Raw genomic sequence first — 18,633 nt, 5'->3', positions numbered from 1 at the left:
GCCGGTCGTGGGCATAGAGTTTCATACTAATATACGTTAGAGGGGACACTGGCGGTGCAATCGTTCAACCACCACGGGGCTGACTGTGACGTAGACTCGTGATTTTCGAACTTGGCTTAACTTGAGGCTTCGCGGTTATGTGCACTTGGCGTCGGGTTTTTCTGCACCATCAGTTTCGGTTTTGGCATCGAAAACGTTGAGGGCTCGTTCCGGGGCAGCATTGCTATTAACGCCCGATTCGAGGGGCTGCAATGATCAAATACTTCTCGGCTGGAATGAAGCGGTTGCGGAAAGCAGTAGCATCACCGTGTAGCCCCTCCACTAGAACTAGTCATGTTCTAGGTCTTTCTGAAAACGGACGCGAAGTCGAGATTCCCCACGTGGTAGACGGTACGAGCACGCTGTTCGATCTTAGTCCCGTCAATGACGACGCTTGCGAGAACAACACCAGCGCGGTATCGGCTGAGCCAAATAAAATAACTTTTACCAGCCGTAAGTATATGTGTACAGCCTTGTAATTTTTCCTCACAAAACAGTATCGCGGGAGCTTCGTCCGGTGGGTGGGTCACCACCAAGTTGATTGTGGTCACCAGCTTATCACGGTAAAAACGAGGGTAGGTTGCATGCACAGAAAGATACCGCCAATGCAACCGTCATCTGCTGGGCTGCCCTCTTCTGCCGGTAATCAGGTGCCTGTAATTATTGGCGTGAACAAGGCGCACACACAACAGCGTTCACCGCCCCTGACCATGCAAACTTGTGGAATACAGTGCAGCTTCCCTGCTTCAGCCGCACGCCATCGCCGACGCGCAGGGAAAATAACAAACGCATCGCCGCCTAATCGGCCTAATCGTCGGCTCCGCTAAGCTCAGCGATGTATACACTTTCCAAATATCTTCCCGTCTGATAGAAGAATTCTTCGAAACCTCAATATAAAATTGACACAAAGAACAATTTGTTTTCACGAATAACAATTTATACACTAATCAACATTAGTTATAGCTTTTGTATTTAAAAAAAAGTACTTTGAGTGAAATCAAGATAACGGCTGGGTCAAGCCAAGTTCGAAAATCACGCATCCTCCAGGCATGGCCGCCTCCGGGGGGGTTGAAGCCGTCATTCGGCGGCTCGCATAGACACTAGCGCCAGTGTCCCATGTGCGTATATTAGTATGAAACTCTATAGGTAGTGGGTAGCAGTTGAATGTTGCGGCAGCCAAGTAATTCGTTTGGTTGACAAAGGAGGGCGTACAGAATATCGGCGAAGTGAATCATACCATTACATATTTCCTGTCTCGCTTGTTGGGAAAGTGGGCTCTTTACAATTAAGCATGCGTGCTGCAACAGGTAGCAACTCTGCTCGTAACCACCCAGAAGGACTGTTCTTCAAGATGAACGAAACGTTGACTTGAGTTTAAGTCTACTTATATAGCTCACCACTTGTTTAAAGAAATTTGCGGCTAGGCATTACAGCGCTTCAGACGAGCTTCCACCGATCCCAGATCCTTGTTAAACGGCATGTTTGCTTTATAGTCGCGCACTGTTCTATTTTTTTACTAATGCACAAATGTTGAAAACAAAACCTCGTGCAGTATATAACCATTTTTCAATTATTCCGCACACAAAAGTGATGTTTCTGACAATGTATCTTGCCTTGTTTGCAATAACACTTCAAACAAAATGAAAATGAAGTTAGTAAGCAATGCGGCTTTAGCAAATACAGAAGAATCTCTATAAACGTAAATCATTTAAACGGAATTGCCGCTTAAACAGAACACTAGCCTGTAAGTTGGTTGGTTTTGTATTCAGATAACGTAAAAACACTTTCGGTAATTGGAACTAACTTTTCAAACGCAACCGAAAATAAAACTTCTCAGATCCATCGCCATGAACATCAGCTGTTTTCGGTTCCAGCTGTTTTGTTTTTGCTTTTTTTTTAATCCTCGTTTACCTCGTAAACCTAGTCTCGTTAGTAGTAAGCCTTGTTAGCGCGAAGAATGCAACATCGCAGTTCTTGTTCCAGTCGTTCGGTCCCTATTGAATACAAGACACAGAGGTTACAGGGCTGAGCTCCTGCCGGCTCGTACATGCCATCGTGGTGCTATCCGCGCTTGATTACCGCGTTGCCGTGTTCTAAATTCGGTGGCTCGTGAGCACTCGCGAAGTTGAGGCCTGCCTCCTTGAAGATAAAGTTGCAAGGACTGAAACAAAAATAATTGATGCATTTCGTAGTTCACAGCGACTCATTGTCAGCAAATCCACTTTGTGAATGCTGTGCCTAAACCACTTGTAGTTTCCTTGCTTTGTGAAAAGAAACTACCTGCTAAATTTGCCTTTTAGTGCTAAGAGTTCCATGAAATGGTAATAAGGTGTATACGCACATAAATTTTAACTTTCATACATATATCTCAGTGAACGGAACTCCTGTTAAGCGGAACTAATTTTTTCGGTCCTTTGAAATTCCGTTTATAGAGAGTCTACTGTGTGTACAACAAGATTGCTGGCAAAGATAAGGTATGCTTACGTGACAAACTTCGCTCCACGACTGGAGCCTGATTTGCAAGCTTGAATGGAGTAGTGCTTTTCCTGAAAGTGTTCTCAACTTTATGATAGGATGATACTCCAGCGTTCTTTTGGTCCCTCCTTTTCTCCTAATTTATTTGGAAATTTTTGTGTCAACCGTGTTGTGAAAAACACCGCAAAATAAGCGCGTCATTTTTTTGCATCGAAACCTATATCTCCTAGTTCAACCAATGGAGGCAGAACTTCGCGACATTTCTAGACACTCTCCAATGAACATTGCTACCCTTTTACTAGGTTCAGGGAGTGTTTCTGACAAGAAGTTATGTATTTTGATTGATCAACTTTGTCCAAGCAAGTTTTCGCGTCAGCTGCATTCTTCAGCACGGCGTTTGCACGTACGCCTTTTTTTTTCGGGGTTGAGTGAGGCTGAGAGCTTATCTCAGCCTTACCTACTTCAGGCTCAGCCTCCGCCTCACCCTGGATGAGGCTCAGCCTCACCTAGCCTCACCCAATGCCATTTAGGCATTGAAGACACAAGATATACGTTATCAAATATGCGATGTTTTCTTTTCTGCATGACGCCGTACTGAGTGCTGCTACTATTGCGGATGGAGATGTTAGATAGTACGCGATCTTACCGAGATTTAGGTCCAAAATCATTCTCCATGATTTTCTGCATCCAAACCTTATCTCTTCGTGCTATCCCTCCTTTCTATTGCCTTCTTTCCTTGCATTCTAGCTCCTCTTTTCGCCTCCTCTTCGTGTTAAGGCAACCTTTACCCAGCGCAATCAGAAACATGCACGCAATGCAATCACTCGTAGGCGGGACAATTAAAAGGATGCATTAAAAATTGATGTTAAACGGCCTAGGCTACTTTAATTTCCTTAATGTGACCAGGACACTAAGAGATGAGAGGCGAGGCTAAGTGTATCAAACGCTAGTTACAAAAATGTGTTAAGTTATTTGTTCCCTCTCCCTTTCTGTCCCTTTTCTCTACGCAATTCATGTGGTGCACATGGAGAGATTACCCACTGCTTTCGCAGTTGCGATTTTTGCGTGACTGTGATTATGCGTGGTTTGAATACCACCGCAGCATGCTCACAAGAGCTACATCGTAGAAATTTCGGTTAAGCGCCACCACAACTCGAGAAAAGAATAAGGACAGGAAACAGGTTCCTGTCCTTCTTCTTTCTTCGAGTTGTGCTTGGCGTGTGACCGAAATTCACTAGATGAAGTATCAACTAGCCCGCACAGACACCTTAAAACCAGAGTTACATCAGCGCCATCTGCGCATAGTTTTTTTTTCTTTTTCTATCATAGTCCGCAAAGAGGGTTGGCATTGCGACATGGGGGGTACAGCGTAGGCACAGAACTCGATACAGCAAACTAACCGTTTTGTTGTGCCTTTTTGTTTTTAATTTATCCTGCTATAGTATTGCATTCAGCCGCTGGGACGACCTATGGTGGTAGCACACAACAGATGCGTTAATAATGGACTCGAGAAACCGCTTTGGTGACAAAAGGCACTCTACTGTGGACGAGCACGAAACGCGCACACAGAACAGGGCGTAGGAACACAAGCATAGTGTTCGACACAGCTTAATCACTGCAACATCAATAATTCATTTACCAATTTTACGCGCAACGTCGGTTTTCTCGGGCAGGTGGCAGCGCTCGGAGCGGACATTTGCTCTGGTTTTCCTATGGGTTGCCGACATGCGTCTAAGTACCTTTTGAAAAGCGGAAGCTGGCGACAGGGAAACCAGGTATGGACGAGATTCTTTGGAGATAGGACGGGGTTTGGAGGGGGGGGGGTAAAATTTAAGCTTCCCGGGTAACGTTATCTAGAGTAAAAAAATGATGTACACAAAACAAATTACGTAAATGACGTTGGCAGCACTTTTATGTTGAAAACTGGCATGCATTTTCCAATAGCTGACCTGTCAGTAAAAAAAGTGCAGGAATTCCCAAGTGAGAATGGTTGAATAAATTCGGAAGCCGTAAGCTATATACAAGCACACATAAATATTGCTTCTGTACTACAGGCACACACATTGGCAGGGATTCATTTTTCCAGGCGCCATATAAGTAGTCATAACAAAATAGAAATTCCTCGGTAGAAGTCGTGTGAAACGCTGAATACACCGTCCCTTTAGCATTGGTTTTACTACACACAAGCATGCATTCTGGAAAAGATTTTGAACAAAAATGAGATGCCAGCCAGTCCAAACAAAACGTACTGACGTTTCGGCTTCCAGCACGGAAGCCTTGTTCAGCGTCATTTTTGTTGCGAATGTACCCTCTTGGCCAGACGGGATTCCGTCATGCAGTCGAATGCATTTCGGAAAAGACATTATTAAACATCATATAAGCAGTCTGATACCAAAAATTGGCCGTGTAGTTGCCCACTTTGCCGCAGATGTCATCGAAAGACCATCGTCTTGTGCCGCCGCTGCCGCGTGATTGCCTCTCTCTCCCCCGCCACCGTGCAACGTTCTTCCCCTCCCGTCGCACTCCACGATTAACCCGACGGAGGTTTGTTCAACGGCAACGGTGGGTTCCCGCGCTCCTGTCCACTCCTCTCCTCCATCTGTGTACACATTTTGTGCGGTCTTTCACAGCGAGTGAGACCACTGTTTCGCTAATCGTGATCCCTGTCGCACTCACGAGGGGAATTGCATGGCCCGCCATGGTCTCTTATCAGCAGATGTAAGATGTATTTTTTTGCCATGATTTGAAGTGCAACAAAAACACACGGACTAAAAACAGAGTAGACGAGACAGGCGCTATATGGCTGTGGGTATTGCGCAGTTTCTGTTTCACTTCGGCCGAGTGGCTAAATCGAGTCACAGACAGACAGATATACAGACATATAGACAGCCCATATAGATAGATATAGACATATAGATAGCGCCCGTCTCGTCTACTCTGTTCTTCGTCCGTGTGTTTTTGTTGCGCTTCAAATCATGGCATCTATTCACCACTAGCCCAGCAAGAAGTTCTTCTCACGTAGTTTTTATTGCGATAATATTCCCTCTGCCATAACTAAAAGCAGTCTTAGAAATACAAGTTCAATCCTGCTTATCGGAGGTAGTTCAAAAGAGAGCGGTGGTAAGGCACGCAGAGCCATCGCTCGAGATCGGGAGGTCTCCTAGGATGAAGGCCTGTGCCGCGCAGGCGTTGTAAATTCCAGAATGACCAGCTGGTAAGTGTGATGGCAATGCGTAGGGACGAGTGTGCACACACATCAGTTCTTGGTTCGGGCTCAGCCATACATCGTGTTCTATCGTAAGCGATGATACCACTGTATTAATCTGAAGTGCGCTTGCAAGAATGGATCGAAGGTTCGACATCTCATGACTGACTGTTACAAGTTGCAACCGAAACTTTAGGTATCACTTCATCAAATTCAGCGCTGAAATAGTAGACATCTAATTCTAATACCAATGTTGTTGTTTTTTATTTGTCGGAAGAAAAGCTCTCAAAGAATCAACAAGAACTTCTTACATTAATCGCTTTTGATCAAGAAAATCTCTATCATTTCCTTTTTAGCCATAAGGCCTTTCTCAGTCGAATTACAGTTTATAAAACCACACGTCTAGGTCGTCCGACGACTTGGTTGATGTTCATGACGGAGGAAAGAAAGAGTGCGAGAGAAACGGGCTGAACCCGGCACATGGTAGCCCCAGGACACCAACCAGGCCGCCCGCCCGATATTCGTTGGTGGACGCATGGTCCTCTTTACAGGCAGCTCGGGGACTTTATTGCTGTAACTCGCCTATACGGCAGTCTGTAGTGCATGCAGCCGCCTGCCTCCCGCCACTTTCACTTTTTTTTCTTCCAATTCCTTTGATGCTCTGGCGAAAAATGGCGCAAAAAAAACATAAATAAACGGATGACAATACAAAAGTGGAATGAGCCCACGGTGCTATTAAAACAGCTGATTTATTTTCATTCCAACATCCCCGATTTACACTCGAGCAATCTGAGCAGAGAAATAAAGAGGACCTCCGAGAACATAAAAGCCTAGGAGAAACGTAAGGGATATACAAAGGGGGGGGGGGGGGTGGCAGTCAAAAGTTGCGGGAACTTGATGACCCTTGGGGCAGTGTGACTTCTTTTCACCAGTTTCGAAGTAGTTCTAACACATTTGTCATCTAAACGCAATCTATTCGGCCTAGAGAATGCAGTCGGTTACTGTTCATATTGAGGTCTACATGTGTGTCCGAGCGATCCAGTTTCCCAGGATGCGCGGCAAAACATCCAGGTTGGACGCGCGGGGAACGGCCAATGCGGGGTTATTACAAGCTTGTTCCCTCGACCAGATTTAGGGGAAATCCCCAAGGTGGAGTAAGTGGATCAGGACCTGGACCAGGACGAATTTTTCTTCAACTGTGAAGTTTCTGAGAAAGCTGTATAGCTTTCCTTTGTAGCCGTATGGCTGCATTGAAGTGGATGCCAAACTTTCCTTCGTACAAGCTTGTTCCCTAAATGCTCCATTAACGTAGGACGGGAATTTCCTTCCTAATCTGGCAATACTGATCCGGCAGCCGTGTTCGCCTGGTGGATGCTGGATGGTGGCATACACGAGCAATCGTGCAGCTCATGAACGTTGGCGCCACTAAAAAGGTATCTTATTCGCCAGTCGACACACCCGCAGGTACAGTGACGAGCGACAGAACGCTGACGCACAGTGCTATTTCAAAAGACGATAGTCTTTGTTGGGCTACTTAAACGCAGAAATTTTGGCCTGTCTATATGTCTGTATGTCTGTCTGTCTGTGACTTGATTCGGCCACCCGGCCTAAGTGAAACATAAACTGCGCAATACCCACAGCCATATACCCACAGCCAAATCTAAACGCCTGAGTCCGGTGTTAATGTTCGTTCTTGTCAACATTGGGGAACAAGAACAAGACATTACGCATGCAAATAAAAGGCAGAAAATCAATACATGAGTAATATATGCAGTGTTCTTTTGTTTAAAAAATTACGGATGCTTGGTTTTTGCGATAGCAAATAAAATACGACATCAACCTCAAAAAACCGTTACCTGCCATTGCCGGCGCTACCTGGCGGCATTTTAAAAAATCAAACAGCAACGAAAGGTTCCAAAGATATGTTTCACGTTCCGCTTGGAACGCTCGTAGAGCAGGGCAACGTGGTTCTATAAACTTGTAGTAGGGTGCCTCGAATCACGCGCTCCTCCGCCGTGCGGCAGCACTGGCATCCGGCTACCCGACTTGTAGCAGTGGGACGCGGTGAATTTAAATTCACTTGAGCAAATCTCTAGCGTGTTATCTTGGGAGGAGCGAGACGCGAGCGGAACAGCATGAGAGGTTAGCGCGGAAGAGAAGGAAGTCATTTACTTGGCAAAGGTGACAGTCGACTATCGTCTTTCGTCGACATTTTGAGTAATTGAGTATTTGATTTTTATTTCTTGGCAAAACCAAGGGGAGGCTGAGACTAAAGGTGGACGTGGCCTGACAAAGGCCTCAGCCACCCGATTTACAGCGTACGTAATAACAGGGCTGTTCACAAATTTAAGCATAATAGCACAATCATAATAAAAAAATAGCACAAAGCAAATTACTACATTTCCTATGTATTATACAAAGCATAGGTCTAAATTTCACAGAAAGGTCACAGCGTACACACAAACGCAGTAATTCGTACGAATTAACTTTCATCATTCACACAACTATGTCACAATTACGTATTAATGTATTTTAGTTTGTAATCGTTTTTAATTTCTACCTTTAGGGGAACATATAGTCATATTCTTCAAACACTTAATTATATATCAGTATTGCAAGCGCTTTGCTTAAGTAACACTTCTTTGACCTGTTTTTTAAACGTAAGTTCACTGGCGTGGAAGTTTAATTTTTCCCCCAATTTATTTGATATTTCAGTTGACTGGTACAGGAAAGATTGCTCACCATAGTTCGTTCTTACTTTTGGAGTGTGCCGTATTGTATGCCTGAGTTGGTAGCCAGAACATTTATTGTTAACTTTATTGTGGGTCTTTTGTTTATAAATGGAGTGCAGAACCTTCATGTAATAGATTTGGTCAGCTAGAAGCACTGAGTATTCAGTAAATAAAGGACTTGTCCTCAAATATGCCTAACAGCCATGATAATCTAAATATATGTGCAAAATTATTTTTTGCAATACAATGAGCCTGTTATTATTAGTTTTAGTTGTGGTCCCCCGCACCAAAATCCCGTAGCATAGTTTCGAATAAATGAGAGCATTGTATAAGTTTTGTTTCAACCATAGTGGTATGAAATGGCCGATTCTATATATGAGACCTATAGGGACCGGGCAGCTGGACGGGTGGCGCCACCACTCGGCGCTCCCCTCGTCAGTGGAATGAGCCGGTGCATTGGACTACACAGCCTCCCGTTGTTTTTGTCGTGTTTGCTTCGGCGCTTTGTCGGTTTTGGTGGCGTTGTGAGCATACATGTGAGATGAAACGAAGTCTAAGCAGATGTGTTGGGTTCTTAGATGCAGTAATGACTACGTAAACTCATCGGACGCGTCTAAAGTTGGGTATCGGCTGCAATGGCATGAGCGCTTTTTGCAGCGATCTGCGCTTGGCTCCACTCTTTCTGAGTACGAATAAAACTACTATTATTAGTATTATTTTCTTCTTAAATGCACTCATGGCTACGCAAACTTATTGGATGATTGTAAGGTTGGGGAAGGGCTACATTGACACGAGCGCTTTTTGCAGCGCTCTACGCCTGGCTCCGCGCGACCTGAGTAGGAATAAAACTATTAGCAATATTAGAATTCATTTCTACCACTTTAAATTATCTCCACTGTTTTCAATGACTACGGTTTCCACGCCAGCCTTTGCGCTGGGATACCTCGATATGTGTGCTTTAGAAAGGCGCCTGCATAGGAGATGGATTACCGTGTAGCCGTAGAAATGTTGCGGTAGTTTACACTTTCTGTAACCGTGAGCTTTGTACCTTCGGTGTTAGTGAGCGACACTGTGACAGCATGGGAGCCTGAAAGCCGAAGTGGAAATCCCACGTTTGTGGTGGTCATTTTATCAAGAGCCAAAGTTATTCACCAATTCAACAGCCAAAAGCTACAAACCATCCCTCCTCCCCTTCCCGTTTTACCACCTGCGTAGAATAAAGGCTGGCAGCGATAGTTAAAAAATGTGGCAGTGTTAATGTCAGCCGGTGTTTTTTAATGCTTAAGTATTCTTTACAGAGTACCTAAAAAATCGTGTAATGCCTGGTGAAGACACCAAAAACGCGCGATTAGTTGCTTCAAATATGGGTGCATGAGCCCGAGTCCTCCACCACAGACACATTTCTGACACGCTGGAAAAAGTTTAGATTTGGAGAGGGGGCATGGAAGTTCAAAATTAAACAGCAAAATCATCTAGCCCTCCGTCTAATAATTATGATGGTTGAACACAAAGCTTTTTTTGTGCGAAATCGAATGGGAAATTATCAAAGTCAAAGACGCTGCGATCAAAAGACCAAACTGCGTGCTGGTCAAATTCGACGCTTAACTAGTCAGAGTTTAAATCCAGAAGGCAACCAAGGAAACCCATACGATAGAGCTTTGCGATAAACCGTCATCGTCGTTAGACGGAGGTGTGCATGATTTTTCAAGCGTAGGTGGCAGCTTGTAAACCGACCGCATGCAGCATTCAGTTGTGAAGCTGAGTACAGGTTTCGGGCACCCTCCTGTCTTGCGTCCTTCAGCCACGCAGGAATATGTTTTTGAAAAACCATTTACCAACTAGCCAACAACCATTGCAATTCTTGTAAAGCAATGCTTCTCCACGACAGGCAATAACATTCTACTATCATACGGTATTTATTCTATCAACGATTCCCGATGACTGTAGTAAGAGCATTTCTGTGAAATTAAATACGTTTCAGCCGTAGGTAATGAAGTTACAGAAGCGTCGCCCATCACAATTTATGTTTTGAGGTAAATCTTCTAAGACACCCTCCAACTTCGTCTTTGGCTTGTGCACGACGTCGGCGCCGTTTCGTCATCAACTGCCAAAGGCCAGCGCCGCAGCATTCCTAGATCGGTTGCACACACCGGCTTTGTGGGAGCATTTAGCGGCAATATACTTCTCCATTCGCGAAACTACATGCAGGCATGAAAAAATTACATGAAGCAACGAACTTTCACTTCCAGCTTGACTTCCAGCTTGGCGCATTGAGCGTCGTCTGCTATTTGTAAATACTGAGTATGGGCGTAAATAACACACATGGCATGCCTCGTAAACGTCACATCCACACTCAAGATTTATCGATCTGAAAAATGCACGTGGGGTTTCGTTCGCTTTGCAAGCCGCACCGCAGAAAAACGACAGAAAGCCATGCACAGCTACGCTGCGCTGACCGCCACCGGCATTCCACTGACGAGCGGTTCGCCACGGGCGGCGCTGTTCGCTGAAACGACGGTGGTGCCATACAACGGCCGCCCGGTCCCTATACTTTTAGAAAGTTCGGTGGACTGGTGAGTACAATGCATATTCCACGAAAGTTGTTCTTGAAACCAAACCCCTAAGAACATTTGTTCTGTCATTAGGTTTAACTTGGTTCCGTTTAATATAATCGGGATTTCTTTCTCGACATTTTTATTGTACGGCATAAATATTATGTAGGTTGTATTTTGTAGCGTTATGTTGCAATTTATTATGTAATAACCAATTTGATAATTGTTCCAAGTAAACATTTACCATTGAGTGAAGTTTATTTATATTATCAGATGTGAAGAATACATTAGTGTCATCCGCATACATTACAAGTTCTTGCGGACCTTCTATATTTATGATGTCATTTACATTAACTATAAACAGTAACGGACCTAACTTGGAGCCTTGCGGGACACCTTGTTTTAGCTGTAACATGTCTGATGCAATGGAGTTTGGTTGAACAAACTGCTTTCTTTGAGTCAAATAGCTTTTCAAAAGGTTACCTGCCCCACCACGTATTCCATAACTCTCCAATTTATTTAGAAAAATAAAATTATCTTTCAAATCAAATGCTTGTTATGGTCTAAAAACAGTCCAATTGTGAACTGCCTGTTTTTAATGTTGGCAATTATTTTATCTTTAATGTAGAGTAATGCTTGTTCTGTTGATTTAGATTTTTGGAAACCGTATTGACACTTCGAAATTACATTGTGTTAAAGAAAGAAAGTCGAAAGTCTATTATAGATTACTCCCTCAAATACCTTGGAAAAAACTGCCAGGACCGATATTGTCCTGTAATTTGATACATTGTCGCGTGCTTCCCCTTTATGAATCGGCGTCACTCTAGCAACTTTACGCTCCTCGGGAAAAACACCGGTGGACAGACATAGATTAATAATGTACGCTAACACGTCACTTACTTCTAGTGCCACGCGCTTAATCACACTCGATTAAAACCCGTCACCTCCTGCCGCTGAATATTTATTTATTTTTCCGATAAAGTCCCGCACTTCGGCATCGTGCCTAAATTCGAAAAAGATAGAGCTGGACAATCGTGGAATGCCAGTCGCGCCGCGGCCGCCGTTATCAGTGTGTGTTGGGTGCGCACCAGCATCAATAAAATGAGTATTCATACAGTTGGCCAGCTGAAGGCTTTCTACCAGTTCTCCGTCTATTGTTCACCAGTTCACCAGTGTATTGCGGCTATGCTATTATTTTTCTACTTGTCATTTTGTTAACAGTGTCCCATATCTTTTTAGGCTGGCCTCGTATGTGAAAAAATACCCGTTCGTAATATTTTCTTTTCGCTCTCTTTAAATCGCTCTACAGCTTTTTTCTAAACTTTTTTACCCCTTGCGCATTTTGGGATCCTTCGTTTTTATAAAATTGTGCAACATGGAATTTTTCTTTTATATGCATTTATACAGATCTGGATCCACCCAGGGTTGCCGCACCTTTTTGGTTCTTTTTCTTGCAGGTTATAGAGGAAATGCTGCATCGTAGCATTCTCCTATGTGATTGCAGGAAAACATTACAAGCGATATTCACATCACTCACTCGATAGACGATTTCCAAATCTAACGATTCCATTAGTTCTCGGAAATGTTCGATTGTGTGGTTGTTGATCTTACGGAAGAAGCGCGGTTGAGGGGATAGATCATCTATAACAGAATGAGTCTCGATAAAAAAGAAAACTGGAAAATGATCACTGATATCCACAGTCAGAACTCCTGTCGATATAACACAACCACAAAAATTCCATACACAGATATCCAAAAATGTGGCACTGTTCGTGTCAATTCTAGTTGGTAGCATTAATGTGATTAACCCAACCATGACAAGATAACAAGGCTTTCAGTTCAAGAGACGCTCCTTCTTCCGAGGTCATATCGATGTTCAAATCACCTATTAATTATAGTGCAACATTCATTGCGCGAACAAGCATATGTCAATAACCGCTCCAAGAAGGTGTAAAATGTTCTTTTGTTACCCGTAGGAGGTCTATAGATTACACACATAGAAATTTTCCGTACGTGTAAAGCTATGCATTCGAAATCATTGGTAATTTCCGAAAATCCTTCAAAACCCATGAAACTAATGGTGTCTTTTATGTATACACTGGCGCCTCCGCCTCTTTTATTTTCCCTTCTCAGGTGCATTGAACGGTACCCGTCGAGCAGTGGTATTGGGTCACTCCCAGTCAACCAAGTTTCAGTAAGAAATAAGATGTCTAATTCAGATGTAATTGAGTGTAATAACATATTTTCAACGAAAGGAGTAGATACGCGGCCTTTTTTTTTTTTGGTGCAAAGCTCCTGCAATTGCATGCACGAGTGTCAGTTAAGTCTTCTAGCTTTCGTTTTTGTGCTCTCTTAGAACCATGTTCGCCCCGTACTTTGCGTCTTCCCGGAGATTCTCTTTCTTTTTCTAGGACTGTTCCAGTCTAAATAAGCCTAGTAACAGTGAAAAATAAACGACTTGTTAGTAGCGTCATGTAAAGCTCACTTTTGTGCGTCCTTAATTTCTCTTGCGATGGTTTTTCGGCTAAAACTGCCTTTATAGGCATTAATAAGCTGTATTTATAACACAAACATGAAATGGATCTGTATAACTGTTTTCCAGGTGTTCTAATGTGTACCAATAACTAGAAAGTGAGTAGATAATGAACTATTTTCCGCTGTGCTGCCAATTCGTAGGAACCCGTTAATCGGGTGGCGTGAGCATACGCATCCACCAATGACTTGCTGGCTCACAGCGACGGATTACCCTCGAATACTAGCGCACATTTTCATGTGTTCTCGTCGGTTGCGAACGTTTGTGGCTTTTATGTGAGCTCATGAGGTGTTTGTGCGTGGTGTGTAATAAACTAACTTGGGTACTTCACAGTGCCGCGTGATTAGGTGAACGTACAAAAATACAGCTGCTTCCCGTTCTTAAATTAGTCCAGAGGGCTGGAATAACCCTATGGAATTGTTTTGTTGCTTGTACCAGGCGTGATTCACCATCTGTAATAAATAGCCAGTATTGAAATGGCATGGACCTTTGAACGATACTATCGGTCACCTCTTTTCTACGTGAGAGTGTACATAGCGGTATTTTTTTTCTTTTACAAACAATGTTTAGTTTGTTTACATGAACGTATCTGCGAGCTTTGAATGACGTCAATCCGACCTTTTTTGGTGGGCTTTGCTCTTTGCACCGTCCGCAATTTTGGTACCGTCCGCTGTAGACTGTCAACAACGTCGCCAGAATTTATGCTCATGGGGCATATACTTCTTTCGCAGCAATAAAATAGGCCTAATCATAAATTCAATGAACTGAGAGAGTACAAGCACCTATGACCGTTGGAAAATTGAGTTAAATGCAGTTCTCGTAAAAGATAATCCAATCAATCCAACGCGTCTTCTTGTTCCTGCCTTCAGGCTGCTCCGGAAGACATGTGTGAATGATTTCATCGACAATTTATATGAAGTGAGCCGCTTACGACATTGAGTATCCTGCAGTGGATCGGTGGTCTTACCCCACGTTTGTTACAGCGTTAGAAAAAAAATCGTATCTTACATCTAGGCTGCGTTCGAAAGGCAAATTGGACACTTACCTGACTTCATGGCTATAAAATGCTGCCAAAATTCATTAGCGACACAAACGGAGGCAGCACTGCAATCTTACTCGACTAAGTACCGGGCGACTTACTTATGTACAAAACGCGGCAAATGAAACGCGTACACGAAAATATGAATCAGAACACGCAAAATTGGAAAACACTGTTAGTTGAGGTCTAATAATGGCGCGCTATTGGTATGTTCGGAAAGCCACATTAGCGGACTTTGTTTTTGTAACCAAGTCCCGCGTCATTTTGACTTGTATGGAAAGAAATCGCGCTATTTGCGTGTTGTGATTCATATTTTCGTGTTCGCGTTTCATTTTCCATGTATTGTATACGTACATGAGTCCCCTTTACAGCATCTAGCGGTAACCGTATCCTGCATCAGAGTATCTGCCCATGTTGGGAATGCTGTACGGCACGCGAGTAGTCTGTGAAAATTGGTCTATATGCAATAGTGCTGAATAATAATTTTAGATAATAATACCATTTGCATCCAAGTAAAATGCAATATATGCAAATACCTACTCGCCATCCATCACCAGCTGGAGTAGATATTCATGAAAGATCATGAAAAGGGGTTCATGTTCTTTTTTTATTCCATCGCGGTCGTGATAAAGACATGGAATGAGGGAATTACAGCCTGGTGGTGCACGTTCAAAATCAAGGAAAACACCTACGGAAATTATTAAAGGAAAAATTTTTAACATTTTTCTCGATTTTATACGCAAATAACGCTAAAATGCCTCGAAGCAAGTTATATTCCTGATTTCATTTTAGGCTTAGGTTGGTCACAGAAAAATCGAAAATGTTTTGTTTTATGTAACAGAAATAATTTTTTTTTCTTTAACTAAACAATTGAATCTTTGAGGTCCAACAAAAACAAATTTAGGTAATATAAAAGAATAATATTACAAAGAAGAGATAAATCTAACTTTGGTTTTTCAAAACATCGCACGAGAGGCAATATTTGACGTGCTTGCATTCTTGAGGAAAAGCAAGAAAAACTACGTCCCTAGAGTATCACTAGATATATAGTAAAAACTGTGAAAACGGACAATATTGTATACGGGCAACGGTGGACACAGGCGTGCACGCTATTCCTGCAAAGAACGAAAATCTAAACCCTTATTTCAATGAAAGAGAAATTAAACAGAAGAGACAATTTAAAATGTACTTTACCTACTTGAAATTGCTTCTGGACTCGTTAACACGGTAGATAACTCTCGCATAAGGCGTCCCGCATAAGCACGCTGTTTTGACGCTCTGCTTTTTTGTCGTTGTGCCGTTTTGTCGCTGTGCTGTCCTGGCATGTGCCCTTTGGCTTGTACTGCTATGTCACTGTGCTGTTCTGACGCCATGCTGATATAACGCGAGTTGTCATGCCGGTGCCATATTGACGCGCGCTGTTTCGTCCTGTAATGTTTGGTATGCGCCAGAATGAATACATTTAAGCTGTAGGGCGCGAGTTGGAACGTACAGAGTTTGAAACGCGGAAAAGGAAACAAAACATTTGACTACACCCTAGAAAGCATTTGATTATCATCGTGTATTATCACAAAATACCCCCGCTTTTTAAAACAGTGATGACAATACAAAATGCGGCCAATCGAGGTATAAATTTATTAAACCCAATCATTGGACGACATTGTCAAAATTTTGCTACCACGTTTATTTTAACCTCATGACTTCCGCGTTGAAAATTTTTCTTAATATTTTTTTGAGCAATTAATATACAATTACATCAAATATAGCAGTGATGATCCTGTTTGTCGTAAGCTAATTGCAACAATCAGTTGTCGAAACAAGTCCTACGCCATTGTCATTATTTCGCCTGACGCCATTGGGCATGTGCTTGGGCGATTTTAGCTGTACCGCGTTACCCGGACCAAGTTACGAATTTTCTAAGGAGTTTTCAACCAGTAACCTGCATATTGATCAGTTGACGGTAAGCCATTTTGTTCTACAACACCCCAAAGGGCAACCATATTTACGGACTTCTCATTCTGCTTATACTCTGCGGTTCTCTCCCCTTCTAGACATCTAGCGAAGTTCCTGCCGCCATTTATGTTCTAGAGACTTGGGGAGATTTTCTTCTGCAACACTTTTCCGCTCTTAACCCATTTTCAGCGTTTCGGACATGAGTTTCTTCAAATAAAGTCTTCTCTCTCTCTCTCTCTCTCTCTCTCTCTCTCTCTCTCTCTCTCTCTCTCTCTCTCTCTCTCTTCTCTCTCTCTCTCTCTCTCTCTCTCTCTCTCTCTCTCTCTCTCTCTCTCTCTCTCTCTCTCTCTCTCTCTTCAAAGACAGCAGAAGAACCCTAGAAAAACTAATATGTAGCCCCGTATTTTTTCGGAATTTGAATGTAGATATATGATGGCACGACATCCACCAGAGCCACACAGTATCCGTTGAAAACAGGAAAAAATAAATTCGTTGAAATGCAAGAAATAAAATGAAGTGGCGCGAGCAAGGTACAAGCCCCGGTTCCATAATAATGTTCGTCCTGCTTGGGTTGGCGGGGAGGATGTATTTTGGGATGACATTTCGGGATATCATGTGATGAAAACTGGCCCCGTCCAGTGACTTAAATGCGGCTGCTTGCTAGTCCGGCACACTCGTAATATGCGGGGATACAAAGGTCGCAAGCTTCTGACACTTCTGGCATCTGGTGACGATGGCAGTGCTGTACAGCATGGCTTTTGGTGAAAAGAATGTCCGTTGTAGTCAGTTTAACACAAATATTTACCAAGCATCATAATATCATTGTTTAATGTAATAAATACTTGTTTACCACTGGCAGCTAGATCCAGTGGGAAAACAATATAGGGAGCTGTCTAAGGAAAAAAACGTAGAGCCCTCAAAACGAAGATCAGGAAGATTTTAAATCAACTACAGTGTAACTATATCCTAATCCTCCTCCTCACCATCATAATTCAGAGCAGACTGGCAGCCGTTCCGGCACGATTGCTAATCCCTGCTTCTACGCACTGCAGGCACGGCTACACAGGGTAACGGATCCAGGCCTGATATCTCTGCCGGGAAGGAGGATTCTACGGTCGTCTGTGCGCAGTCACATCGCGGCTGTCTCTCGAGCACGTGCTGCTATCGACTAATCGCCTTGACGGAACGTGGCGTCAACTTCCCTGGCGGCTCGTCTGGTGGCGTCCACGTCGCTTACAAATACGGCCCCAACTGGACTGTCGGCATTCAGAGCAGACTGGCAGCCGTTCCGGCACGACTGCTAATCCCTTCTTCTACGCACTGAAGGCTGGTAATTCGATCTTGATGTGCCCTCTGCCTACTTTGCAAATGGTTGTCGGTCTGCTCTCAGTGCTTACACGTTTGTATTTTACTGCTGTGTAATTCGCTTGAAATTTCTTGCTGTTCAATTGACTTACCTCGATGGAGGCCCTCGCTGACATCACCAAAGCCCTGGGTGACAAAACGCCCAGTTCTATCAAGGAACTTACGAAGGTCTTGATCGAAATGTTCAGCACCATCATGGGGGCTATGAAAGAGATCAAGACTAGCGTCAGTGGTTTCGAGGCGTCTATGAAATTCCCTAGTGAGAGCTTTGACGAGTTCAAAGCTGAGCTCAAGTCTGTCCGGCAAGAGTTGAGTGAAGTAAAAAAACGCAGTGTTGAAGGGGAAAAGGAACGTCAGCGTTTGAATAAGGAACTCAGAGATGCAAGGAAAGAAATGGTGGACCTAAAACAGTACTCCCGGCAGAATAACCTTGAACTCAAACGAATACCGCTAACCGAAAAGGAAGACCTAACATTGCAGAAGGTGGCCAAGTGCCTGAACGTCGAGCTATCGGATAATGATGTTGATGTGGTGCATCGTGTCCCCACAAAAGGCGGCGGACTGCCTAACATAATTGTTAAATTTAACTCGCGAACTACCCGTGACAAGCTTCTGCATGCCGCAAAAAAGAAAAGGCTGAACGCGTCACTGCTGGGTTATCAAGCAGATAGCCCAGTATACGTGAACGACCACTTGTGCCCAGAAAACAAAATCCTGCTCGGGAAGGCTATTCAGTACAA

The 18,633-nt window shown here is 43.5% G+C and overlaps 1 protein-coding gene across 1 annotated transcript in view; it reads right to left on the bottom strand.

The window, feature by feature from the left end:
• The window catches only part of LOC144166014 (neprilysin-2-like), a 98,677-nt gene extending 95,989 nt beyond the window's left edge, over window positions 1–2,688 (bottom strand). The window contains exon 1 of the mRNA XM_077695682.1: window positions 2,524–2,688. The gene's annotated coding sequence lies outside the window, so the exon portion shown is untranslated. The remainder of the gene's footprint in view (window positions 1–2,523) is intronic.
• Window positions 2,689–18,633: the final 15,945 nt, after the last annotated feature.

The sequence above is a fragment of the Haemaphysalis longicornis genome, unplaced genomic scaffold (genome assembly GCF_048455015.1).
Source record: "Haemaphysalis longicornis isolate Haplotype H1 unplaced genomic scaffold, Haemaphysalis longicornis Haplotype H1 scaffold_155, whole genome shotgun sequence".
Taxonomy (NCBI): Eukaryota; Metazoa; Arthropoda; class Arachnida; order Ixodida; family Ixodidae; genus Haemaphysalis; species Haemaphysalis longicornis.
This window is presented reverse-complemented; position numbering and strand designations above follow the sequence as displayed.